Below are 27,970 nucleotides of genomic sequence, written 5' to 3'. Positions count from 1 at the left end.
GAGAAGCAAAAGAGTTGTGAAGCAACCAAGTGAAAGAAGAAAAAGATTAAGGAACTTAAGCATTACCAAGCATAACAATGTTGGCGAGTATCAGTATTGGTTCAATGAGGTAGAGTATAAAGTGGCAATAATGACCAAGTTGTATAGTGTAAACCAAGAAAGATAGTTTAGTGATGACCTAGTGGTCCAATGATGATCAAGTGTCAGCAAACTAATAGTTTGAGAATGAGACAAGATTTGTGGCCAACAGTTGAATTCTTGAAATAATCAAATGTGTTGATGATAACGATTGATGGGCTGGATTATTTTACACATGAAAATGATTAGTTGAGCAATCAAAAGCTAATATTTGAGGAAACTTGTAGAAATCTTAAGAAGGAAGAAGGACAAAAGATGGCTAGATTCATTGAATCCTAATTGTAACCCTAAGAACTATGGTTATGTTTAAGTAGAAAAAGATCTAAGCTACCTATTTAAAGAGGCATATGTGATGTGTTAGAAGGTTGTTGGATTGGAATTTGTGGAGACAAGTGGAGAATAGACTTACAAAGGAGAAGTGTGAAGTTTGTAATGTGGGAGATTGCTTGAAGAGTTTCCAAGTAGATCTTAGATGTTGAGAGAGATGGAGTCAAGTTAATGAACTGGAATTTATCTTAATGGAGATCTCAATTTGCAAAGTGAGTTGTATGTTATTATATAAAACCTAGTAATTACTTTCAAATCATTGTGGCACTACTAAAATCCTTTTGATTAAGGTTGACCTAATAGTCATTTGTAAATCCTTTAACAAGGTGACATTCTAAGAAAATGTTCTAAAGTCCTCTAACAAGGCCACTCCTAATAGGATGATTAAATCATTTAATAGGGTCACACCAAATAGTTTTTTTGTAACCATTAACAGGGTTTGCATGTTACTTGGTGTTTTTTCCCACATTGAATTTCCATGTTAAATATGGGTGTTAAACATTTGTGTGGATGTTTGTTATGTGTTAATGCCACTTACTTTTTAAGTTTGAAGTTTCTTGTTAATTGTGATATTATTTTGCTAGTTGGCACATACTGAACAAAGAGCTATAATGGAATAAATAAGATTGAATGGTGATTAATAGTTTAATTTTAAATAATTTTCATGAGTTTGATTGAGTTTCTAGAATTTTAAAAATTTTATTTTAAAATTTTGGACCTAAGGATAATTGATTCACCCCCCCACCCAACCTTCTTGGTTATTTTGAATCTACTAGGAAGGGAGATTTTTTAAGAAGATTTGGACCTAAGATCAGTTAGAGCCTGATTCTTCCTACATATGGATAGGTAGATGGATACTAATAGAAAGAAAGGAATGAGAAGATTATCTCTCCAAGAGTCATATACCCAATGTGCCCTTTTACATTATGTAGTATATCACCTATGAAGATCGGCATCAATGGATGCTTGGTATACATTTCAAACTTCTAAGTTGTTATTTTCATGATAATAGGCTAGTTAATCTCCCATATTTCCTATTTAACCTATTAAAAAAGAGAGTAGTTTGTGTACATGAATGTAAGCCTAATTTTGCATCTAATCATTGTTTGATTAAATTACTAGTTGAAAGGGGTTTAAGGAAAAATTCCACTATTTCTAGGGATTCTTTCTCATTGATAGATGCATATACAACTAGTTTAGTAGGGCATAGAGGTCAAAGGGTAGGGAGAAGAATTTCTATGGTAAGAGGAACTATAAAACTTGTAAAATGGTTTGAACCCTCACCCTCTACTTCTACCACAAATCCTCGGCCACCTAAAAAGAAAAAGGTTGAGAAATCCCCATCTATTTCTACTTCTACAAAAGGAAAGGAGAAATTTTTTTCTAATGAAAACCTTGTTACGTACTCCTTAGTTTGGTGTCAAAACTAGGTCTTTTGTGAAGAAAAATGGGAAAGAGGTAGCCCAAGAACTGGTAGAGGAAAACATAGAACAACCAGGGGACTCAAGAGATGTAGAATGTATTAATATCTCTTCCTCACCTCCTACTAAGAGGAAGCAAGTGAAAAAATAAAATCTGACAACATCTTTTGAAGGATAATCATCAAAGAAGAAAAGCAGGAAGTGTCAAAAACTTTTTTTTAGATGCATGTTAGGAGCAGTGAGCAAATTTCTTGAAACCCTAGTGTGGGTAATACTTTGACTGACACCCCTATTAGTAATATTTCTAAGCTATAAAAATAAATTCCTAATTTAGATAAAGATAAATAAGCAAATGTGTCAAGAGAAAATGTTGATAATCTTCATATTGAATGAGATGTGACTTAGGGAGGTGATAATGTTATCCATATTGAAGTTGAAAGTGGTGATGAGGATTTTGTGCCACATAACTTTGTGTTATGTAGAAAAGGAAAGGATCCATATGTTTCTTCAGATAATGAGCAAGGAGTTATGCATGAAGAAATTATATTTATTTCCAAAAATATATAAGAGGAATCTCATATAGCTACAAAGGAAAATCTTGAAGATCTTGATGAGGATTACCCAGATATTAATATGGAGACTATTGGAAAATTTATTAAGCATATTGTGAGTGAAGGTCTAGAAACCTTAGTGCAAGTAGCACAATAGTTGGAAGTGGAATATCTAGCACAACTGTCAGTTGAAAACCTTGAGAGAGCATTGGTTCCTTGGGTTAAGCATCCATTGAAAATATAGAAAATAATGAGTCAACAAAGATTATACAACCTACATGGATAGATGTGGACCGGCAAGGTCCAATGACCCCACTAGATCTTCTACACCCTTAGTAGTCAAATTAAATTTGTATCAATATGTTTTGATGGAGAAAGCCATGTGGATGGAGGAGAAGATAAGATTGCATAAAATCATTAGAAATCAACATCAAGAATTGTTGGATAAAGAGGATGAGATCATTGTACTACAAGATAAAGTAACTCAAATTACCACTTTGATACCTAAGCTATTTCAATGTAGGCCTCCTGCACAGGTATAAAAGTTATGTTTCTTAAAGAGAAAATGTTGATTCTAAAATGAAAAATATTATTCAAGACTCAATCCATCTTTAGCCAAATCTCATGAATTCTATCATGTATTTCATCATTCTCCTGCAGTAGTTAAAAATATTTTGTGTGAAATGTATTTACATAATCTAGAAGTTCCTAATGATAGGGAATGGAAATCACTTGTGTTTATGGGTGACATTTAGTTGAGGGCTTTTATTTCCTGGATTCATAATTAAATTAGTAGAGACAAGAGGAGATTAATGCTCCATTATTTTTAACGTTTGAAGATAAAGATCCATGAACATGTCACTATAATTTGTTTTAAGTAGCAAATAGTAAGGCAAGAAAGAGAAATTTAAGCCACTTGGGAAAGTTTCTTATTTAGAGTATGAATAACTGAGGGATAGAGAATTATAGGTAGTTGGAATGGTGATCATGCAAAGATGGATCAGGACTCCCCATGAATTATAGGTACAAGAGCTACATTCACACCAAAATTTTATCATGACAAGCAGGCATACCCCCTAGTATATAATATTAGAAAGAGCTAGAAAAAGCTTTTGGATACCACTTAGATTTTAGCCTCCTCTTCTTACTCATCCACTCTTAGGTATCCATAAGGATTTTGATGATCATGATATGGAAGTTGAAGTTAGACTATGGGAATAACCAAGGGAATCTAAAGGATTCTATTGAAGCTATGCCAAAGGAGGATCAGGATAGAGCACTGCAACTAATTTTAGGATGAGAGCTAGAGTTAGAAATCATAATCTTGTTGGAGGACCAGCAATGCCTTAAGTTGAGGGGAATGATGGGACCATATATTAGTATCTAGTTTTGATGGGTTTTATGGTTATTTGGAGGATTTTTACCCTTAAATTCAAAATAATTTTTATCATATATTATGTATAAACCTATAACTACTAAGCTTTGTTATGCTTTTTGAAGACATATTATGGTTTTATAATTATAACACTATAGTTATAAATAATGCTTGACAAATGAAATCATTTGTTTCTATAGTGATGGAAATGTTGTTGTCTTCCTTAAAAAGCTTTTATGTGGTAGGTTCATGTAGCCATATGTCATGAGAAAATATTAGTTGCAATTACATTTAATGCTTTCCATTAGTTATTGAAGTGGATATATGTTTTAAAACATGGCATGTGCACTAACTTCCTACAAGAATAAGTCAAAAAGGAATTAAGGAAGCACAATCAAAGGAGTTATGACATATTCATGTGGAATCCACATCTAAATGGTTTAGAAAATGATCAAGTCAATGCAACTATAAGTTCTTTATGTGCAAATCTAGAATTGTGACATTCTATATTTATGGAAGACTTGCTCAATGAATGTGTCCTAAATTAATTTACTTCATTTAAGTCTCTACTAAGTCCTCATTGTTGAAGGATCTTAGATGTATGAAGTTTGTTTTCTTGTAGATTTTATATAAAAGTTTTTGATAAAACTTCAATAATTATTCATGAAGTCAATTGTAATCTAGCAAGAGTGATTAATATAGTAGTGTTGTTGCAATTGTATGTTTGATGGTTCAGATATCAATAAAATGACATTGTTAGCCTCCAACACTTTATCTTGAGTATTTATTCATTCACTCATCTAAAGGGGCCACTTGATGAGTGAATTTATTTAGTGCAAGAATTTTTACATTGCTCTTAGAATAGATGGAACTTTGTTGCTCCTATAGCCATACGATAACAGAATTGTTGGTTGTTCCTACAACATAGGAAAACATAGTAGTATCTTGTTTTTATTTTAATTCCCATGGAATAGATTAGCTATTATATTATGTATTTAAGTTTATCATTTCCATTTCCATTAGTTCAACATTTCCATTTTCATCAATTAGTAATGATAACTAGGAAGGTTTACAGCATATACTTTGCAAAAAACATTTCAAGTGTGTGTCCCTAGTTGATAAGTTATATGAGTTCAATGGGTTATTTGGTTACTACTCAAGGATGTTCGATCCATAAGAAATGGGTGTAAGACCTAGTTCCCAAACCAATTAATTGTCCAAGTACCCATTATGAAATAACATCCTCTTAATATATCATATTGGAAAAACAAGATCACCAAGTTGGGTCCCAAGTGGACCCAAGAAAAAACAAATCAAACTCAGCCAACTAAATACTGGGAATTCACTATTTAACTTAGCTTGATTAATTTGCATGCATTTTATGATCACTTACTCAACTCACAATTTAAAATCAATCAATTAACAAAGTACCCTAGATCAATTGAACTATCAACTTGGCCACCCTTCGATACATGGCCATTCATCCTAAAAATTCTCATTCCATGACAACTTCTAGGTCACAAGTTATTACCTTCTAAAGTTAGTTGTTCAAATTGGTTTCTTTGTTGAACCTTCCAATAGGTAATTGATGATACAATTGATCAATTGTGTGTTTTCTTTGATGTTACACAAATGTCATATCAGTTATCAAATAGAGTCTACCAAGCTTAGTTGGTCAGAAAAGAAAATTCTAGAGTCTTGAGTGTTCCTAAATGTTACTCTATGGAAACAATTTCTACCAAGCTCACTCAGGCATTGAAGGATTTTGTGGCAGAAGTCAATTTCTATCGAGCTCACAAGGTCAGTGAAGGAAAGTTAGTATTTACTGAGTTCACTTGATCTCAAAAGGATTTTGTAGAATTCACAGTATTTATCGAGCTTCAGTTGGTTAACACTAGAAATCAATTATGAAGTAGTGTTTACTGAGCAGGGTCGGCCAATGAAAGATTTGATTGTTTTCTAAAATAAAGTTTAATTGTTTCATGTAATGTTTATAGTCAACTAATGTAATGATTATTGGTAATTGTAACTTGTAAATGAGCTAAACTGACAATTTGTAAGGTACAAATGAAAGGTCAATTGTGAAATCTAAGGTATACTGAGCGAGCATGCAAATATATTGATTGTTTGAAGAGGAAAGTGTGAGAAAATTTTGAAGAAGGATCTGATATCCTCGAGGAGTAGCAAAGGTGTATTCGATCAGAGAGGATCTAGTGAAGTAGAACAAAGATCTATATTAGCAAAGTTCAATTGCATCTCATTCAGGTCACTTCATTGTTACTTTCTCACAATTGTAGAATTGATTTCTAAATCTCTTAACAAAGTTAGTCTAACAGTCATTTTGTAAATCCTCTAACAAGGTGGACAGTTATATTGAATTGTTCTAAAGTCCTCTAGCAAGGCCACTCCTAGTAGGGTGATTAAATCCTCTAACAAGGTCACACCTAATAGTGTGTTTTGTAACCTTTAATAGGGTTGCCTCCTAATAGAGCTCACTTCAAAAGAGTGAAAATCAGTAGCTAGTTACTTGGTGCTTTTTCTCATATTGGGTTTCCATGTTAAATCTAGTGTCTCTTGTGTTCATGTTATCTCTTTTATGCATGCATGTTAAATTTTTGTGAATGCTTAAAGATTAGTAATAAGTTAATACATAGTACATCTATTGAGTTATAGCATTTTTATGCGTGGCTACTGAGTGATAGAAGTAACTAAGTTTATAAGACATCTAAGGGATCTATGGATTTGTTTTTGTGGTAACTGATTTACTGCCCCCCCCCCCTCCCCCCTCTCAGTTACTCCATCTATATTTCCAAAAATTAGTATCAGAGCTTTTTGTGCTTGCAAGAAGGATTTCAAGGATCTAAGCTAAATATTAGAATGTCTTACAAGAGGGAAATTCTAAGGCTTAACAAGCATAACTTTTTAGCATGGCAAGGTCTCATGAGACTCCATCTGGAGCCCTTCCATTGGAGATACAAGATTGAAATATCTTGATGAAGCATATGTAACTCCTTCTGGTACACTATCTATCAATGACATTGCTAAGAAGAAGACTCATAAGACCATGATGGTAGACATTACATCTACCTAAAGCTATGAAGAATTTCATGATGTCAAGGACTGAAAAACTACCTTTGAAATGTGGAACAAGCTGAAGGATATCTATGGAGGTGATGACAATGTGAGAAAAGCCAAAGCAGAAAGTCTAAGAGGAAAATTTGATCATATGAGGATGAGAGAGGATGAAAACATTGCCAAATATGTTGAAAGAGTCAAAGTAGTCATTAGTGCAATCAAGGCTTCTAGAGGAGATATCAAGGAGGAAACAGTTGTAAGTAAAGTTCTTAGAACATTACTTCCCATTTATGCAATTAGAGTTTCTACAATTCAAGAAAGAAGATGTGAAGAAAATCATAAGATAAATTTAGAGACCATAGTAGGAAGATTGACTACATTTGAGTTATATAACTATGACAAATATGTTCCAGCTTCCAAGAACATTGAATCAGCATTTGAAGCCAAGCTTTCACTCAAAGAAAAATGCAAGAAGATAAAAGATTCTCAGTTAGAAAGTGAAGAAGAATCATAATAGAGTTCTGACAATGATCTTGAGGTGGTTAAAGCTCTACTAGCAAGGAAATATTCTAGAGGCAAAGGAAAGTACAAAGGTAAGGTTCCTCTAATCTATTTTTCATGTGAGGAAATTGCTCATATTGCTACCAGGTGCCCAAACAAGCAAAACAAGGATGAGAAGAAAGGTCACAAGTGCAATGGCAAGAAATATTTCAAATCATTCAAGGAAAAAGCTAAGAAAATATATTTCATGGCTAAGGATTCTAATAATTTTGATCATGGTGAAGATGAAATTATTTACATCACTGTGAAAGATGAATTTGATAATGATGAGGAAGATAAAATGGCACTTATCTCTCATGTGAGAAAAAATGACACATGGGTCATAGACAATGGTTGTTCACATCATATGACTGGTGACCAAACAAAGTTTGAATATTTTGAAGACTATGATGGTGGTAGTGTGACGTTTGGTAATAATGAACCTTGTTGCATAAAAGGAAGAGGAAGAATCTCACTAACCAAAGAGTTTGTATGTGATCATGCCTATTGGGTTGAAGGACTAAAACACAATCTATTGAGTGTGGCACAGCTAATCAATATTGGATTCAAAATAGAATTCATGCATGGAAAAGCAAGACTGTTGGATGACAAGGGAAAGTTGATTGGATTAGGCATACAGACAAAAGGTAACTTGTTCTATCTTGAACTTGGTGAATGTTCATGTTTTATTGCTCAAGTTGAAGAAAGTTGGTTATGGCATAGAAGGTTATGTCATGTGAACTTTGATAACTTGGTCAAAATAAGGAAATTTAGGAAAGTAAGAGGCATTCCTAGTATAAAGCAACTTGAGGTTGGTCTATGCAAGAATTGTCAGATTGGTAAGATGGGAAAGACTAGCTTTAAAAGTAAGAACTATCAGTCTGAAGAAGTTTTGGAAATTGTGCATACTGATTCGTGTGGACCTATTGGAATTGAAAGTTATACTGGAGAAAATTTTTTCATTCTTTTTGTTTATGATTACTCTAAGATGATGACTGTCATGTATCTAAGAGAGAAATCAAAAGTATTTGAGAAGTTCAAATGGTATTTTCCCAGAGTAGAGAAAGAAATAGGGAAAAGACTAAAATGCTTGACGTCAAATAGAGGTGGTGAATTCATCTCCCATGAGTTCAATAACTTTTTCATTGAAAGGGGAATCAAAAGATAGGTATCAGCCCCTGGAACTCCCAAGCAGAATGGACTAACTGAAAGGAGAAATAGATCTATCATAGACTATGCAAGAACTTTAATGATTGAAAAGAACATTACTATCAAATACTGGAAGGAAGCTATCAATATTGCAATTCATACTGTAAACCAAGTACAACTGAAGAAGGACTCATTCAAAACCCCCTATGAGTTATGGTATGGCTATAAACCCAATGTAAGTTACCTAAAAGTATTTGGAAGCAAATGTTATATTTTGAAAGAATCTAGAAAAGGTAAATTTGATGTGAAGGGTGATGAAGGAATATTTTTGGGATATTCTTGCAAGAGTAAAGCATATAGATGTTCAAATTTGTCTACTCACAAAGTCATAGAAAGTGCACATGTGAAAGTTGATGAGTTTGCAAAAAGGACTAAAGAAGAAAGAAAAAAGGAACTAGAAGATTATAGGATTTTTTTTTCATTCAACCTAATATAGTGCCAGATACATCTGTCAATCAGGAAACTTCTACTCCTGAGTCTTCAGTCACTGAGTTGCAAGAAGTTCAAACCAAGCTACAAAAACCCAAGTTACATTCAAATGCTCCCAAGACAATGCCTACCAAGTTTGAAGAACCCAAGTAGTAGTCAGATCAACTAGAGCTAGAAACTAAAATTCAAAATGAAGACAGTGGAACTCAGTCAAAAGGCAAGGAACCTATATTAGCCAAGTATGTTAGGAGACATCATGCACCAAAACTGATTATTGGAGACAAATCTGAAGGTACTATGACAAGAAGTAAACTAAAAGGTACTTTTTTACTTATTAATTTTGAACCTAGAGATGTCAAAGATGCATTAGAAAATGAAAGTTGGATTGAGGCTACGAATGAAGAGATAGAGAAAATAGAGAAGAACAAAAAATGGACTCTTGTACCTAGGCCTAAAGATAAAAATGTGATTGGAACTAAGTGGTTATTTAGAAATAAGTTGAATGAGGATGGTAAGGTATCAAGGAATAAAGCTAGACTAGTATGTAAAGGATACTCTCAAGATGAAGGAATAGACTATGGAGAAACTTTTGCTCCTATTGCAAGATTGGAAGGTGTTAGGACCTTACTTGCATATGTTGCATACAAAGGATTTAAAGTATATCAGATGGATGTCAAATCTACATTTTTCAATGGTATTCTTGATGAAGAAGTCTACATTCAGCAACCTAAAGGTTTTGTTGGTCCAAAAAAGAAAGACATGGTCTGCAAATTACACAAAGCATTGTATGGTCTGAAACAAGCCCCTAGAGCATGGTATGAAAGATTGTATAACTATCTTATTTAGATTGGTTTTTAGAGAACTAATGATAATAGTAGCTTGTATATCAAGGAAGGACCAGGTAATAAGATTTTTTTGGCATAAATATTTGTGGATGACATTTCGTTTATAGGAAATGATGATCTATGCAAAGAATTTTTTGAGCAAATGAACAAGGAATTTGAGATGTCAATGTTTGGTGACATTAAATTATTTTTTGGTCTTCAAATTCAGCAAAGTAAGAATGGTATCTACATCACTTAGTCTAAATAACAAGGAGATATTCAAAAAGTTTGGTATGGAAGATTGTAAACTAGTTGGAACTCCTATGTGCACTAGAGTAAAGCTTACCAAGGATGATGAATCAAAGGAGGTAGATCAGACATTATATAGATCAATGATTGGAAAGCTATAGTATGTAGTTCATACAAGGTTAGATATTGCTCTTGCAGTTGGTATTGTAGCAAGATTTTCACCAAAACAAAGAGAAAATCACATGATGGCAATCAAAAGGATCATGAGATACTTGAAAGGCACTAAAGATTATAGATTATGGTACGAATTTGGAGGTAATCTAGACTTGAAAGTGTTTACTGATGTAGATTGGGCAAGAAACATTGATGACAGAAAAAGTAAAAGTGGAGGAGCATTCTTTCTTGGAAAGAGGTTGGTTTCTTGAACAAGTAAAAAGCAAAATTGCACATCCCAATCTACAGCTGAAGTAGAGTATATTGCAGCAATAGTAAACTGTTCTAATATTGTTTGGTTCAAACAACTATTGGAAGGCATGAAGATGGAAATCAAAGAACCAATTGTTATGTTTTTTGACGATACAAGTGCAATTAACATATCAAAAAATCTAATGATGCATTCAAAAACCAAGCACATTGCAATAAAATATCATTTTGTCAAAGAATTGGTGCAAGATAAGGAGATTAGATTGTAATATGTCCATAAAAAAGAACAAATTGCTGACATATTCACCAAGCCATTACCTAAGGATGCATTCTTGTATCTATGAGGTAAGCTAGGGGTCATTCCCCTATCTGAGGCTCACTAAAATGAAGTTTTAGTGATGCATCAATAGGTACCAAGTTGAAGATCTATTAGTTGATGTAGCATAATCATGGGAACATTGCAAATGAATCACTACTCAAGGTACATTATTACTCATTTGGTTTTTGTTGTCTTTGGCATGTGTTGTCAAAGAAGGAGAGTATATTTTCATATCCTTCTAAAATTTGAATTTGTTTATGGAAAGTTTGTTGTTTGAAAAGAAGCTATGTATTTCCTTCACAAAGGGAGATTACTATATTTGAGAAGTTTTTGGAATAAAATCTAAGAGGGGGAAATTTTTTATTAAAAAAAGACTTGTTCTCAAATTTCATTCTGCTATGACATGTTGTGTTGCCATCAATGCCAAAGAGGGAGATTGTTGATACAATTGATGAATTGTGTGTTGTCTTTGATGTTACACAAATATCATATCAGTTATCAAATAGAGTCTACCAAGCTCAATTGGTCAGCAAAAAAAATTCCAGAGTCTACCGAGCGTTCTTGAATGTTACTCTATGGAAATAGTTTCTACCAAGCTCACTAGGGTGTTGAAGGATTTTGTGGTAGAATTCAGTTTCTGCCACGCTCACAAGGTCGGTGAAGGAAAGTCAGTATTTACTAAGTTCACTCAGTATCCAAAGGATTTGGTAGAATTTGTAGTTTTTATCGAGCTTTAGTTGGTTAACACTAGAAATCATTTTTGGAGCAGCATTTACCAAGTAGGTTCGGCCAATGAAGGATTTCATTGTTTTGGGAAATAAAGTTTAATTGTTTCATGTAATTTTTGTAGCCAACTGATGTCATGATTATTGGTAATTGTAACTTGTAAATGAGCTAACTTTACAATTTGTAAGGTATAAATAAAAGGTCAACTTGTGAAATCTAAGATGTAATGAATGAGCATGTAAATATACTAACTGTGTGAAGAGGAAAGTGTGAGAAAATTTTGAAGAAGGATCAGATATCCTTGAGGAGCAACAAAGGTGTATTCAATCAAAGAGGATCTAGTGAAGTAGAACAAAGATCTGTATTAGAAAATTTTAGTTGCATCTCATTCAGGTCACTTCATTGTTACTTTCTCACAATTGTAGCAGTGATTTCTAAATCTCTTAACAGAGTTGGTCTAACATCCATTTTATAAATCCTCTAACAAGGTGGATAGTTCTATTGAATTGTTCTAAAGTCCTCTAGCAAGGCCACTCCTAGTAGGGTGATTAAATCCTCTAACAAGGTTACACCTAACAGTGCATTTTGTAACCTTTAACAGGGCTAGCTCCTAACAGGGCTCACTTCAAAAGAGTGAAAATTAGTAGCTAGTTACTTGGTGGTTTTTTCCATATTCGGTTTCCACATTAAATCTGGTGTCTCTTGTGTTCATGTTTTTTTTTTTATGCATGCATGTTAATTTTTTGTGAATGCTTAAAGATTAGTAATAAGTTAATACACAGTACATCTACCAAGTTACAACATTTTTTTGTGTGGCTACCAAGTGACACTAGTAACTAAGTTTATAAGACATCTAAGGGATCTATGGATTTTTTTTTGTGGTAACTGATTCACCCCCACTCTCAGGTACTCCATCTATATTTCCAATAGTAATAAGTTGAATATGGATTTGCCTTCAAAAATAGGATAAACAACCACTTGATAACTTGCAACTTTGAGCATGGATTCTTCCCTATTTGGAGAGTACATGGGTAGATTTTGGGCTCGTGGAAAAATAACTGGGTGAATTTGGAAAGCCTCTAAAATTGACTTCTAAAAATTGTAGGACTTGACATCTGTAATAAAAAAATATTTTGCAAATAGAATAGACTTGGGAAAGTGTGCATTTGGATTCATCAAGACTTGCAAACTGGCATACTTGAAGTATTTCTAGTGTAGAATACTAGGGTACTACTAATTTTGCTTCATATATGACTAGTTTCAATTTATAGCATCCTAAGACAAGCCTCCTAATAATTATGTGAAACCTGTCTGCATCAAAATGTTATTACATTTGGAATCTCATTTGAAAATTGGTCAAATAGACTTTTCATAAGCTCAAGCTTAGAACACAAAATGTCTTTGACCCCTAAAATGTAGTGGAAAAGGAATTTTCTCATTTGGGTCAACCGAGTCAAAGTTATTCAAAGTTAAACAAGGATTATAATATTTTTGATCAAAGTGCAACATTAGGACAACAATCAACAACATGAAATCTGAAACATAGGTTCTATGATATGCACAATAAAGAATCCCAAACTAGAAATTCATGAAACTAAACTGGATGCAAGATAACCAAATGCAAAATAGCCCTCTGCACAATATTTGACACTTAACCAAAAATGCAGATTTGATCACTACTCAAAATGACATACCACATGATGATTCAAAATTACAACTTAAGGAGCCAAGATTAATGTATATTATAAATGAAAAGTATTGGACACAAGAAACACTTCATAGAGCTCAAAATAGTAGCTAGGTACTTACAAATAAGAAGCACTTATAGGGGTTCAATCTTGCAAAAGCTTGACAAGGTACTCAAAAATCCTTTCAAATTTTTGAGTCCCACCATGGTGCATTACTAGTGTGTATATTATTTTATTTGCAAAACCATTTTTTGGGTATTGGAAAAATGAATTGGATAGTAGGTGAACCAATCATACATCAAATTAATAGATGTACCGAGCAATTAGGAAATAATTAAAGTGTAGTGGTGTGGAGTTAGTTTAAAGAATTTAGAGAAAAGATGAATGGAAGGTATCATATACCACTCCATATTGTTGAAATATATAAGAAAAATATATGCTTTCTAGATAGCACACATGTATGCATAGTGAAAGAAGTTGAGCCAAGGACATCTTGGTTACCACCATTCAACTATGAATTTATGGAAAATGGGTTGATAACGGTGATGGCATAGATGTTAGAAGAACTAAAAGTAATAAAAGAAAATTGGTATGGAACATACAAAGAAGTCTATAGATGAGTAATATCTATAGAAAATAAATCCAAAGGTGAAGGAAGTAGCAAATAGAAATAAATAGCAATACCTAACACATAGGCTAAAATTAAGAGAAAGTTGGTAAAATACAAGAAAGTCACAAAATAGACACTGCTAAAGAAAAAAGGATTAAGAATAGCTCAAGTATCAACAAGAAGGAGAACAAGGATTCAAACTATAGTGGAAGGGAGCTCAAGGACAAGAAGAAAGAAAACTGATCCTTTGCCAATAGAGAACCATCAAGATCAAGAATTGAGAATACAATAGAAGATATAGCAAAAGGAATAAGGGAATTCAAAACTATTGGATATACATCAAAGTTCAAATTTAGAAAAAAGACTGAAAAAAGAGAAGAAAAATATAGAAGATGCAATTGCATTATCAATGCATAAACTTTCACAATTTCTAATTCAATCGAAAAAAAAAATCCAAAGGAGTTACTTGAAAAAATTAATGCAAGATGGAATGAAGTAGAAAAACAAGAGAAGTAGAGCATAGAGAAAACTTTAATATTCAAAAATCCAAAAATAAGTGTTTCAAAAATTGATCAATTGATGGAGAAGCGTGATCACACATTTTTTATTGAGTATAAAGAAACCAAGATAATGGTAGGATTGCATGAGGATATTGAGATAGGTGGTTTGAAACCATGGAAAACAATTTTCAACACTAAAAGAGATATATCTAAAGAATCAATACAAATTGGTTCAATCTATGAACTAAATGAATAATTAGAGAAAAGTAAACCAATTGATTTAACTCGAGAAGAGAGTCCATCAAGTTTAGAGAAAGGTTATGAAAAACAACTGATGGACATAAATGATCAAGATATTAATAATGAGGAAGAAGATAAATTAGAAGAGGATTCATAAAAGTAATCAGAAAAGAAAAACTTTTAGGAGACTACAATTGAAACTAAAGAAGATATATAGTCTACTAATAGGACCCTTTCTATTAGTGAAGAAGTCAATACTGCAATAGTAAGTGGACAACTATAGGAGACAATGAGCTATGGAACCCATCATAGAATCTATAGAAACTCCATTTACAGAACACTATAGGAGATGAATCCATCGACATAGCAAAGGAGAAAAGAAAAAGAGAGTCAAACATGGCTAAAGAAGATTTGGATAATTGACCTAAATTCACAATACTAAAGATGGATCTAGCAAATTTGAGTGATGATGATCGAGAATGAGAACAAGAAATAACCAAACTTGAAAGAAAAATAGCAAAGAAGACAATAAAGAAGCTTGTAAAAAGAATAATCAATAAATTTTCAAGACAATTACCTAGAGTGAAGATTGAAAAGATAGGATCATGTGCAAAAATAATTACAAACCTATACAAATAGAATTAATAATGATCACTATATCAAAGGAGAATTCAAGACAAAACTGCAAAAGGATTCGAATATGGAAAAACTAGAGAAAATTATGGGCACACTATCAGAAAAATAGATAGAATTAAAGGAATCACTAGTTGAAGGATCTGAAGTAGTGAAGTTAATTTTCATGGAAAATACAATCACAATTGAAGAAGCATATCAATCATCATTGCGTATGGATATAATATAGAAGCATGTGAATGCAAGATATATGCTCCTAAAAAAATTACAATCAAAGGATGAGGATGACAATATTCACAAAGTAATACATGTCAAAAGTCACATCTCTAGCATCATGAAATTGAATGAAGAATGGAACAAAATTGTGGAGAAGGTTACCAATAAGCATACACATATTCAACAAGGAGTGGTAACCACTTAATAACTCGAGGCATATCATAGTTTTGATTTCCTTTGGCATTGTTGTGAAAGGTGGGGAATATTGGTGAAAAGGGGAGAAATATTGAAATAGAGATATTACTTTCAAAGGGAGGAATATTGGAAAATGAATGGAGCCAAAAATTGAAATAGATAGATATAGGAAAGGGCATGGTTATGGTTATGTGTAGAAAAAAAAAGTTCTTCAAAACTTTGAATGGTTTTTGCCATGCAAAAGGGGGAGATTGTTACTTGACATAATCTTTGAGCACTATGATTATGATTTTGTAGGTTTTCATTGCAAGAAAATAAAGTTAAGGACTTGATGAAGTTACAATCAGAATTGTATTTTTGAAATCAAGGATACACTATCAAAAACCTAGTGGAGCTATCAGAGTAAAGGATATGCTATCAAAATATGGAGAAGCTTATCAATGATGCTAAGGAAATGGCTTACAAAAGATTCATGAGGAATTTTGATGCAACCCTAATTAGGTCACAAAGCTAGAAAGGAATTATGATAAGAGATTTTATAATAGAGAGAGAGAGAGAGGTGAATAGTTAGAGTGAAAGAATAGTAAGTTATCAGAAGGAAGGAGCAAATAATGTGAATAATGTAAAAGAGAAAAAAGGGCCTATCAAGCATTGAAGGAAGGCTAGTAAAGGTCAAACCTCTTGTTCTTTTATACATAATAGTTTTCCAACAAGATTGTTCAATCCTTTAACAAGGTGGTCTTTAATAGGACTTAGGAGTTCTAGTTTTGAACTTATTGCAAATCCTTTAACATGGTGAACATTGTATACGTGGGACTAAATATATGTACAAAGTAGTCTTTGACATGGCTTTTGATACTCCTAACAAGGTATTATACACTTTTAACAAGTTTTTTTCATTTAGAATATGACATTATTGTAAGCTCTTAATAGGGCATCTTATTTTTGTAGTGATGAGTTGTGGGTATCATTCCCACCATAATTTTCCCTCTAACCAAGCATTTCTATGAGACCAAAATATTATGTTATGAGTTTATCTATGTGATTTTTATTTCAAGTTTTTTAATTTATATTTTACTTAATAATAGTAAGAGTAAAAACTATTAGTAATTATATCGGTTACAGTAGGAGATATCGGTGAAAATATCAAGCAGACCATTGATTTATGTTTTATAGAGTGATTAAGGTTAAAGTTTCTAAGGTAATGATTCACCCCCACACCCCTCTCCCCTCCTAGTACCCTACCTAGATCTTTCCAACAACATATTCAAGTACAACATGATAATTCTCATACATTGGTAATGCATTTTGATGGAACTATTCCATGATGATACAAGGACATTGATCTATGGGTGGAACTTTGGTGAGCTTACTAGAGAGTTACCACCCATTAGACCATTCAATGTCATCCTTTATAAGTTTCTCTTCATATGATTCATAGTAGGGTGGCTACCTTACTAGATGAGGTAATCAACTCTCTCTCTCTCTCTCTCTCTCTCTCTCTCTCTCTCTCTCTCTCTCTCTCTCTCTCTCTCTCTCTCTCTCTCTCTCTCTCTCTCTCTCTCTCTCTCTCTCTCTCTCTCTCTCCCACTTCAATTATAAAGAAATAGATCCTAAAGCTATGTTATTAATAATATTTCTCTTTAATTTCTTATTTCATCTCTTATTTTCTTGTAAATATCCTTCCAAATATGATATTAGTGAGTGAGGAATTTCTTCACGTGAGGTCTCTTTCACTAGTGGATTTGGATTTGTTTTAGTAATAACCCCTTTTTGTGTCTCAGTATTTTTTTAATTTTTTTTCTTTTGCTTTAATTTTTCACCCCTTTGTATGAATTTGGAGCTAGGATCCTTTTTATTGGGGGCTTATTCTCTTTCACTAAGTGGTGTTCTATCTTGTTGTGATTCAATAGATTCTTCTATTCTCTAATTTATCGTGAGTAAGGTTTGACCCATAGTCTCACTAAAGTGGGGGCTAAAAATATTAACTTAAATTGAAAGAGCCTTAATTTAATGATGGTTTAGAACCCATTTTATGTGATTCCATCATTTATTTTCATTTCTCCCCTTTATTTTCATCTCTTCTCATCCCTCCTAGATGGAATCAAGGTAGGATTTAATGATCCTCCTTGGTATTCCTATCTCATGGAATAAAAATTGAGGTAGGATATATTCACTTGGGTCCTCCCTTTCCTTCCTCCAATCACTTGCAATCTATTTTCTATACTGAAATGGACTTTTCTTGAAAATTATACTTGATTTCTAAATATCAAGACCTATTCTAGGACACTAAGGGATTCCTAGCGGTTTTAAAACCTAGTTAGTAGAGGCATAGTGCATCCATGCTAGACCAATTAGGGATGTATTACATCCCTTTATGGGACCTATGTTGGATCTATTTTTTAGGTCTTGAGTTCAAGTTAATTTGGGGTGCAAAATTTGAAGCATAGTTAGCCTATGTGAGAAAGTTTATTCCAAGCCCTTTATAAACCCATCCAGTTTCCTCATCATGCATTCACAATATTATCTACATGCCCAATCTATCAATATCTTAAGAACTCAATAATTCTTCAAGCATTCAAGTAAGCTCTCCATTGAAGATCAAGGATTCAAGCATCCAAGCAATTAAAGGAGTTTATGCAAGATCTAATATTTTTAACATTCAAGATCTCCCTTCATAAATTCAAGATCCTTTGTTGCATCTTATACATTTACTCACAAAGGTTTTAATTGACTTTGATTAAATTTCCTATGGTTTTTGAAGTCAAATCAAGCCTATTACATCTACATACTTGATTAAATTATAAATTCAAGAGCATATCCATAGATTTGCATTACTTCATGTAAGGTCTACTTATACTAGTTGCTCGAATTCTCTATTCTCTATCTCAATTCAAGGTAAATTCATAAACTAAGGTTTGACCAAGGAGAACCCCTGGCCATCAACAAAACAAAAACTCTATTTATTATAGGTTGTGGATCTTGGAAGGAAGAAAAGGTTGCAAATTTGAATATCATTTTTGTCAAGCTTTGGAGACTTAAAAATTATTTCTCTTTCATACACTATTTAGCAACGATGTACTACATCCCTACCACTAAAAATTGACCATGTTTCCTAAATTCAACATTGCTAGATAGCTGAATAGTTTATTGGTTTTTTAAATCTCACAATTTGCAATCTAGATCTAGAGATTTGATAATTTCATAGATCGTTTGACAACGCATTTTTAGGTTTGAATTTTACAAGTTGAATTCCCTTTCCTTCTTCATTTAAATGAACATTTAAGTTTCCTTGCATTCAATTTTATATTTTCATATCTATTTTCCTAAAACCCTCTTAAGGTGAAGGTGAGGGAGAATCAGGTTATGAATTGATCCTCTCTCTTGTGTTAATCAGGCTTGCATTAGGAGGTGAATCTTGGCTTTCCCCTTTTATTTGTGATTAGGGTGGTTGATTAAATTTTTTCCCTACACACATAGAGAGAGATAGGTATGTGTATATGTGTGTGTGTGTGTTAAACATATGGGTTAATATATGAGTACACATGTTTACTTTTGTAGTATTTTCATCAACTTTGGGTTATTAACTTTTGTTAATTGTATTTTACCTATTAAAAATCCCTTCATGACTTCCTAAATACTCTTTACCATTCCATTTTTTATTATTATTGACCATCGAAGATGAGGGAAAGAGGTATGCATATCTTGGTTGGGGTGGTTGATTCAATTTTCCCCCTACACACATAGAGAGATATAGGTGTGTGTGTGTGTGTGTGTGTGTGTGTGTGTGTGTGTGTGTGTGTGTGTCTGTGTGTGTGTGTGTGTGTGTGTGTGTGTGTGTGTGTGTGTGTGCGCATGTGTTATAAATGTATGGGTTCATATATGAGTACACATGTTTACTTTTGTAGTATTTTTCATCAACTTTGGGTTATTAACTTTTGTTAATTGTATTTTACCTATTACAACTCCCTTCATGACTTCCTAAATATTCTTTACCATTCCATTTTTTTATTAATCTTGACCATCAAGATGAGGAAAAGAGGTATGCATATCTTTTTAGCTTAAACCTATTGTCAACTTGTTTTATATTTCCTTTGTATTTGTCTGAAATTCCTAATTACTCCCTCTATGAATATAACATATTTTAACACTTACCATACATAAAAATATCATGATTGATTCATTAGTAGTTGTACCTCCTACTAGCATAGGAGATCCATCTAAGGCTCTAGTATGCATTTGTGGTTTTGTCCATGAATTTTTAGTTTTTTATTTATTTGTTGACATATATGTTATTAACTCATGGTAATTTGTATTTACCTCCTACAGTCCCCTTAATGACTACCCATGGATCCTCTACATTTTTATTTTTTAGGATTCCTTGCCCAATAAGGAGCCCATCAACATTAATACATAGGTTAAGTGAGAAAAAAGAGATAAGGTAATCAATAATTCAACTACCAACAAACTATGATCATTATTTATTTATTATGATTTTATTCAGAGATAAGATAATTGATTTAGCATTTGAGTCGTTCTTGTGCAAATACCCATCAGGCCACGTACTACTTTAAAGAGGCTCAATTTTGATAATCTAGTAGAGTCATGGATATTTAGAGAGATGTGTAAATGTAGTTGTGGTCATTAAATGATATTTATATATATTTGACATTTTAATTTGTTATAAAACTAATGTTTTGTTTGACATTTCATACAAAGGGGTATTCCAAGGATTTGTATAAATTATTTTTCTGCATGCATAATTATAAGGACGTGTCATAATTTATAATTCCTTTAATAAGGAAATTAGTTTATCCTCCTTAAGAGGATATTGACACTTATTGTACACCTATAATGAATGGTAGAATTATACACTTGAGAGCTACACATGCAACTCCTCTCCTCATATCTATTTAAGAGATGCCTCTCACTCATTCTGAAATACATCACAAATGTATGCATTATAGATGATTCTCTCTCTCTCTCTCTCTCTCTCTCTCTCTCTCTCTCTCTCTCTCTCTCTCTCTCTCTCTCTCTCTCTCTCTCTCTCTCTCTCTCACACACACACACACACACACACACACACACACAATGTCACAAGGAGTTTTTCTTTGCTTTCCCTTTCAAAATCTTGTCTCCTTGTTGGCTCTTTTGGTGATCATGGAAAATATCTTTATCATCTAGCTCACTTTAATTATATTATTTCTTTGCTCCATTTATTTTTACTTTCATGGTATCAAAGTAAGTTACTAATCATTTTTTTGAGTGAAATTTGAAGGTTACCATTCTTTGGAGCTCACTTTGTTTTGGAGGAACATTTTGAAAAGAGGAGATGAAATGATTTCTATAATTCATTTGTGTTACAAGTCTTCGGATATTTTTTCTAACCTTATTTGGAAGGCTTGCCACCAAAGAGTATTTTTATTGTTGTTTAAAACCTAACCTTAGTTGTGAAAATGTAAGGTTAGAGCTTTATTCTAACTAGATATTTACTTACACATTATTCAACTATTATTCATAGGGTTTAAAATCTAATCATTAATCTATTCTCATATATCTCCATTTTTTCAAGATTAAATACTATATGTATGTTCTTTGTTTTCATTTTAACCTACATAGCAGTCTCTTTAAATTTAATTATTGGCTTTTCCCTCTATGTTTACAAAAAGAATTAATATTTTTATCTATCATAATTAATTTTTCCATATCTATTCATTATTAATTTTATATCCTTTCAAACATCTCAAAATGGAATCTAGAATCTATTGTTGTTCTAATTTATGTTTTCTTATGAATTGAATTATTTTACAAAAATAACTATTTTTGTTTTAACATGCTTAGGTTGTCCACTTTGAATGAAAATATTCTCATTCATTAACCTAAGATTGATATTATAAATCCAAAATGTTTTACAAATCCAAAAATGATGGCTAATTGTGTAAAATCTTATATTTCTATGACTTCATTTGACTTCAAAAAGTACGACATGAAGTGGTAAATATCAACCCCTAAAATGAAAAATTGATACATGTGGATTGAAATGAAATGATAATATGTTAAATATATATGGAATACAAATATTCATATTAATAATTTCATGTACAATGAAATCCAAATCAAAGGTCAATGTTTTAAACCCCTCACTAACCTGGATTCTAAAAACCTCAACATTAGTAGCCAAAAAATTAAAAAACAAACCCTTACCAGTATATCTGTTGTATGCTAATAAAGTTACCAAATATATTTTTTCTTAAATTTTATACAAAATCAATGATAACAATGTGGAAGCAATATAATGAAACATGTCTTTTACACATAATGTAATACAATTCAAGGGTTCATTCACATTGAATGACATTTTTCTAAATTTATTAATTAGATTTAGTTATAAGAACAATTTCTACATCTATTGTGAAATAACAGATGTGTGATCTCATAATGAAATACATAAGTATAATTGATACAATAAATACATACAAATATGTAGCATCCACTACACATGCCATGCGGCGTATAATGATAAACTAAATATAATAAATTATAATCCATAAGGACCTCAATATACCAATATATATTACATGAATACATAGATACATTAATTGAATGGAGATAATATTTCAAAGAGATAAGAATACGAATAGTATAATTGCAATAATGTAACATCCAGTATCAGTGCAAATCTGTGGGTACTCCAATGGTAAGAGAGTCACTTCCTCCTAACCTTGCGGTAACCTAATCAAACCCACTCCCACTATGCTTAAGAGATAACATTCAGTCCACACATGGATGATCAAACCACAAAATAAACAACACAAATCCTAGGAAAACTATATTTAAATATCTTTATCTCAAGTGGTGCTACACATTCAATAAGGATGATCGCAAATAAAACCTCAAAAAGTAAACAAATATAAATATATAGGAATCATAAGATGCATATGGGGAATTACCATCACATTATCCAACTCTAACATTTTCCTATAATTATTTCTAGATCTCAGCCCCCTAGTGACTCAATATGGCATCAATACCTTTCATTTAGGCAATAATTACTAACTATGCAAGACTTCAATCAATCACCTTGTACAACTCTCATCCTATCCTATACTAGAACTAAAGGCATGGGAGAGAAACATAAATATATTATTAATTCATTTTAAAACCCTCTATTTAATGTGTAGTATTATCACTTAATTTACTTACTTATAAGTTATCTTGGAAACCACTTAGGGCCTTGATACCCATTGCAAGCCACTTATCCCCTATATACCTAGAAAACCCATTCACATTATGATGGAAAAATAATTTTGTGTAGTCAAAAGAAGTTACTTATTTGGTTTTTATTTATTGTAACTATGATTGAACAATCAAGTTCTATCCTTTGTAAATATAATATAATGATATGTGAGAACAATTTGTGATCAATAATGCAGAAAAATACCTAAGTCTATAAGATTGGTAGATAATAAGGCTAACACTTTGGTGAGAGTCATGGTATAGGTGGAATAATGAGATGGGATCACAACCACAATATAAAATTTCTTAAATTTCAGTGTGGTTCCCACCATAACTCAATTGGTTTCTCAATAAGAGAGTTAATGGTGTTAAAATCACTAAGACATATAAGAAAACTTGCACTTTTGAAGATAGGTAGAAGATTTTAGATTTATGAGTACTATAATAAGTACGACCACATTTGATGACATGATCATGAATATTGGAGGTCATGGTATGATTACTTGGCATTTTTGGGAACATTGGAAGAAGTATAATGAATATTTGAGGCAATACATTAGAGGAATCAAAACATGTTTGACTACCTTGAAAACACATGATGAAGATCTTATTGATGACTGACACAGTCATGATAAAAGAAAATTATGACATCAAGATATGTGAATTACTTACGGTGTTTGAATGAATGTAAAGGATTAAGAAGAAAAATTTATGACTCCTCTATGGGGCCATCTGCCCCTCCACTCGATAGTTGAAAGATTAAGCTAGAATAAGCTAACATGACTATTCTTAAGAATATATGTGATGGAAAAGAGGTGTGTGGATGCAAAGTGCTAAGGTTGCAATCAAAGTATTAAGTAAAGAAAAAGAAGAGAGAAGTTACAAAGTGTAGAGAATAGATTGGATCTAATATGCAAATAGTTCCACATCCATATTAGTTATCTTATTGTTCCCTAGAATTTTTAACAAGAAAATACCTTAGTCATGTGAAATTTAACAAGTTCTTATTTATAAATACATTAACCAAGTGAACTCTTATTAAAAAAATTAAAATTTTCTTGTAAGGTAGGTCTTTATAGATTGGTTTTTACTTCTAACAAGGTGTAAATTACTCCTAATAGGGTGAACCCTAAAAAATGATTATTATATCTCCTAATAGGGAAAACTTATTTAGTGCAGTAATAAGCTTGTGGTTATCATCCTCGCCATGGGTTTACCCTTTAAAAATGGTTTCCATGGTACCAAAGTATATGTGTTATGTGTGATGGTTTTGTGAATGTTTGATATTGGTGTCTTATATTTTATCATATCAGTTACATGTTTTGTGGTTTGGAAGTTGATAATAAAATTTTGTAGATTGGTGTGGTTGGATTTGTGCATTACCTATTTATATTTATTCACCCCCACCCACTTCCCCCCCTTGCCCCCCCGAGTATGTAAGAATTGTAATAATTGGTATCAACATACTTGTTCTTTGGTAATAATCCTAATATTTTGAGGGAAATATTCACAATCATGGAGAATTAGAGGTATGAGAAGGAACTTGAAAGTGAGAACTAGATGCCTAGTGAGCTATAGGAAAAGTTGAGGAAATCAATTGTCATAAGAAGACAACTTGCAAAAATGATAAATGAAATCCATGATTATATTGATCAACTCTTTGAAGGAGCCATGTCTAAAGGATTTGAAGAATAAATTACAAAAGCACCGAAAAGAACCAAAATATTAAAGGAAAATTTATAAATATAAAGAGAGCTTGAAAGTCAGTCTACTAGAATATTCAAATATCTTGAAGGGAAAATAACTTCTTGAGAAGAATGAAAAACTATAGAAGATTCCAAGAAATTTATTGAGGATGTATTGAAAGAAAACAAGGATCGATGTTTTAGTATATCTCAAGAGAATGTCATTATGCATGAGTACCTACATGTACAAATTGTGGAGAACTAATAAATTGTGAGTGAAAATGAAGGAATTGGAGAGGAGAATGAGAAACTAAAAAAGAACTTTCAAACTAAGAAAAATAAAAATGAAAACTTGAAGAAATACAATGAAAGCTTAACAAATAATTAAAGAGTCAAAGAATATACAATGACACAATCGATCTTGTATACATAGACCAAGGAATATTTGTGATTGAAGAATCATCTAAATTTAAACCTAAGAATCCACAACATGTTCAAAAGGGAGTCAAAAAAAATCAAGGTAAGAATCCCAATGAACCCACTTGTTATAATTGTGGTCAACTTGGTCATACTATAATTGTGTATAGGAGAAAATTGTGAATAGATCTTATTCATTTGAATTTCATTTCATTCAGGGGCACTTGAGGCACTTTAGAGAACCAAGGACAACCAAAGGACTCGAAGCATGAAGAAAAACCAATTATATCATGGTGGAATCAATTGGGAAGTTGTAAAGCCTATCATGGCATTAAAATGCAAAATATGTAAATCTTAGGTCTTAAAATCTCAAAAAAGAGACTAAATGGACATAAGGATGTAAAAGGGATCACAATGGGATAGATTAGTATTTAGGAATTCTTAATAAGACCATCTAAGTCATTTGGCAAAGCTATATTAGTTTAATTGCTTTAAAAAATCCAAATTTTGTAATGTTGTTAATTCAAATTTTTGAATTACAACTATTAGTTGGATTTTCCCACTTAATAACTCCTAAAATTACCAAGGGTGGCTAGGAAGGTTATAATGATTTTCATATGTTGTGGAGTCACTTGTACAGACAAGGAACATTATTTGTACAGATTGTTCACAGATTTGAAAGAAAAGTCTTCATTTTTATGAATTTGCTCTTTGTTTTTGGTGCTTTTTGAAATCCATTGAACCTTGAATGATTGAAGGGCATTGATACATGTTTATACACTTCATTTAATACTTGGTTTAAGGGATTCTCAGTAGTTTTTGCATTCATTGGTGCTAATTGCAACAACATTTTCAAATTTTCCTAAAGTAAGTCTTGACAAAAACCTTAAAAGAATGGTCATTCCATAAATGCATGCCTAATTCTCAAGGAATTACATTAGCTACATCTTTATTATACCATACTAACCCTATAACATACATTTTTGAAGGAAGGAGATGAGTTTCTTGGTGATCACCATGCTGATTTGAAGCATTTTGCATTCAAATTTCTTGGTTTTCTGCAACACTAGGAGTTTGTCCTTAAGGAGGGGCTATTTTTATGTTGGAATTCATCTATTCATTTCAAAGACAAGGTGTTCCAACGTTTGGTTCTTGAAGAAAGTGGTGGATGAGTAGAGATTGACAAAAGACTTTTGGGGCTTTTGTGTTAACAGAGACTATACACTAAAATTGTTTGCATATTCCTCTAATTGGGTCCATTTTATGAGATTGTAGAAGGTTATAAGCTTCGGGGATAAGTTTATCATATACTTTCTTTGTAAAATGACCTCTTTTGTGTGTTTAAAAACAAGGTTATTGTGTAGAACAACCCTATTGGTCCAAAATAACCACCCTTAATGTTTATAGATATTATGTATCTCTAAAAAGGGTATCCAAATCTGGTTTTTATTTTCCAATTCCTTTGGAAAGTGTTTGAGTTAAGAGATAAAAACCATTGTTGATGTTATGATTTAAGGTTAAGGCCTAGAAAGGCTAATTTTGGGTTTGGAGTGTTGGGTTTTGTTGAGAGCCCTAAAACCAATTGGTCAACATTATATTTGATATTTTAAGACCATTAAATCACCTTGGAAGAATCCATAGGTCTTGGTTAGCCATCTTAGATGTTGGAGGCTTTGTAGGTCATTTCCTTGCATTGGAACATTGTGAATCTTGTGTATTTTTTGTTCTTGGTATTTGGACCTTGTAGCCCACCACCATCCATTGAATCAAGTGGTATTAGAGCACTAGTTAGTAAGTGCTTGAGTAGGGAGAAAAACTAGTTTCAAACATGCCTCCTAAGGGACAAATGGCTAGGGAGATGGAAGAGTTGAGATAAGAATTGGAAAGGGAAAGAAGAGAGAAGAGGGAACTTGAAGCATCTAAAGAGAGGGAAGAGAGATAGTTAAGAAGAGAATGATTGCAACTGATTATTGAAGCCTTGGATAAGGAGAGGCATGAACCTAGAATGGAAGTGATCCATGAGGAAGATCTTGTAGAGAACAATGATGAAGAAGGAAATCATGATGCAAGACAAAAATGAAAGTATCATGAAGCAGCAGATGATCCTGATGACAGAAGATTTTTAAAGTTGATAAAGGTAGTACAATGTACTGGATTGAAGATGGAAGTGGATTTACCCATCTATCATGGAAAGATGGAGAGTGAAGAAGTGCTTGGATGGATAGAGGCACTTGAAAACTATTTTGATCTAGAGGATATAGAAGAGGACAAGAAAGTGAAAGTAGCAAAGGCAAAGTTAAGGGGAACAACCCTTACTTGGTGGACAAGTTTACAGAAGGAAAGAGTGGCTAGAAGCCTAGATAAGATTTCAAATTGGGATAGGATGAAGAAAATGGTAAGAAGTCATTTTTTACCATTAGACTTGGCTATACAAATGAAGATAAGAAGGAATAACTTAAAGCAGAAAGACATGGATGTCATGTCCTACACTAAGAAGTTTCACACCCTAAGAATAAGGGGAGGAGTTGAAGAAGAAGATGAAAATTTTGCAAGGTATATGAGTGGACTAAAGTTCAACATTCAAGATGATATTGCTTTAAACATTCCTAGGACTCTTGGGGAATGTTTCCAATTAGCTATCACTGTAAAAGAGAAGTTGAAAAGAAAGAGTGATAGGGAAAAAAATAGAGGAGGATCTTCCATGCGAGGAAGAGGGGGAAGAAATCAAGCTAATAATTCAAGCATTCAAGACAAAGGAAAAGGGTCTACATCTGAGACAAGAGGAGGTTATAGAGGAGGAAGATTTGGAGGTAGAAGAGGAAGTGGAGGCTTCAAAGGAAGATGTTTCCATTGTAATGAAGTGGGCCATCAATCATTTAAGTGTCCTAAATGGATTGATCTAGATAAAGGCAAAGAAAGGAGAGTAAACCTATCAAAGGAGGAA

Source organism: Cupressus sempervirens, chromosome 3, assembly GCF_028749045.1.
Source record: "Cupressus sempervirens isolate cs-2001-9-10 chromosome 3, ASM2874904v1, whole genome shotgun sequence".
NCBI lineage: Eukaryota > Viridiplantae > Streptophyta > Pinopsida > Cupressales > Cupressaceae > Cupressus > Cupressus sempervirens.
Note: the sequence above shows the minus strand (reverse complement) of the source record.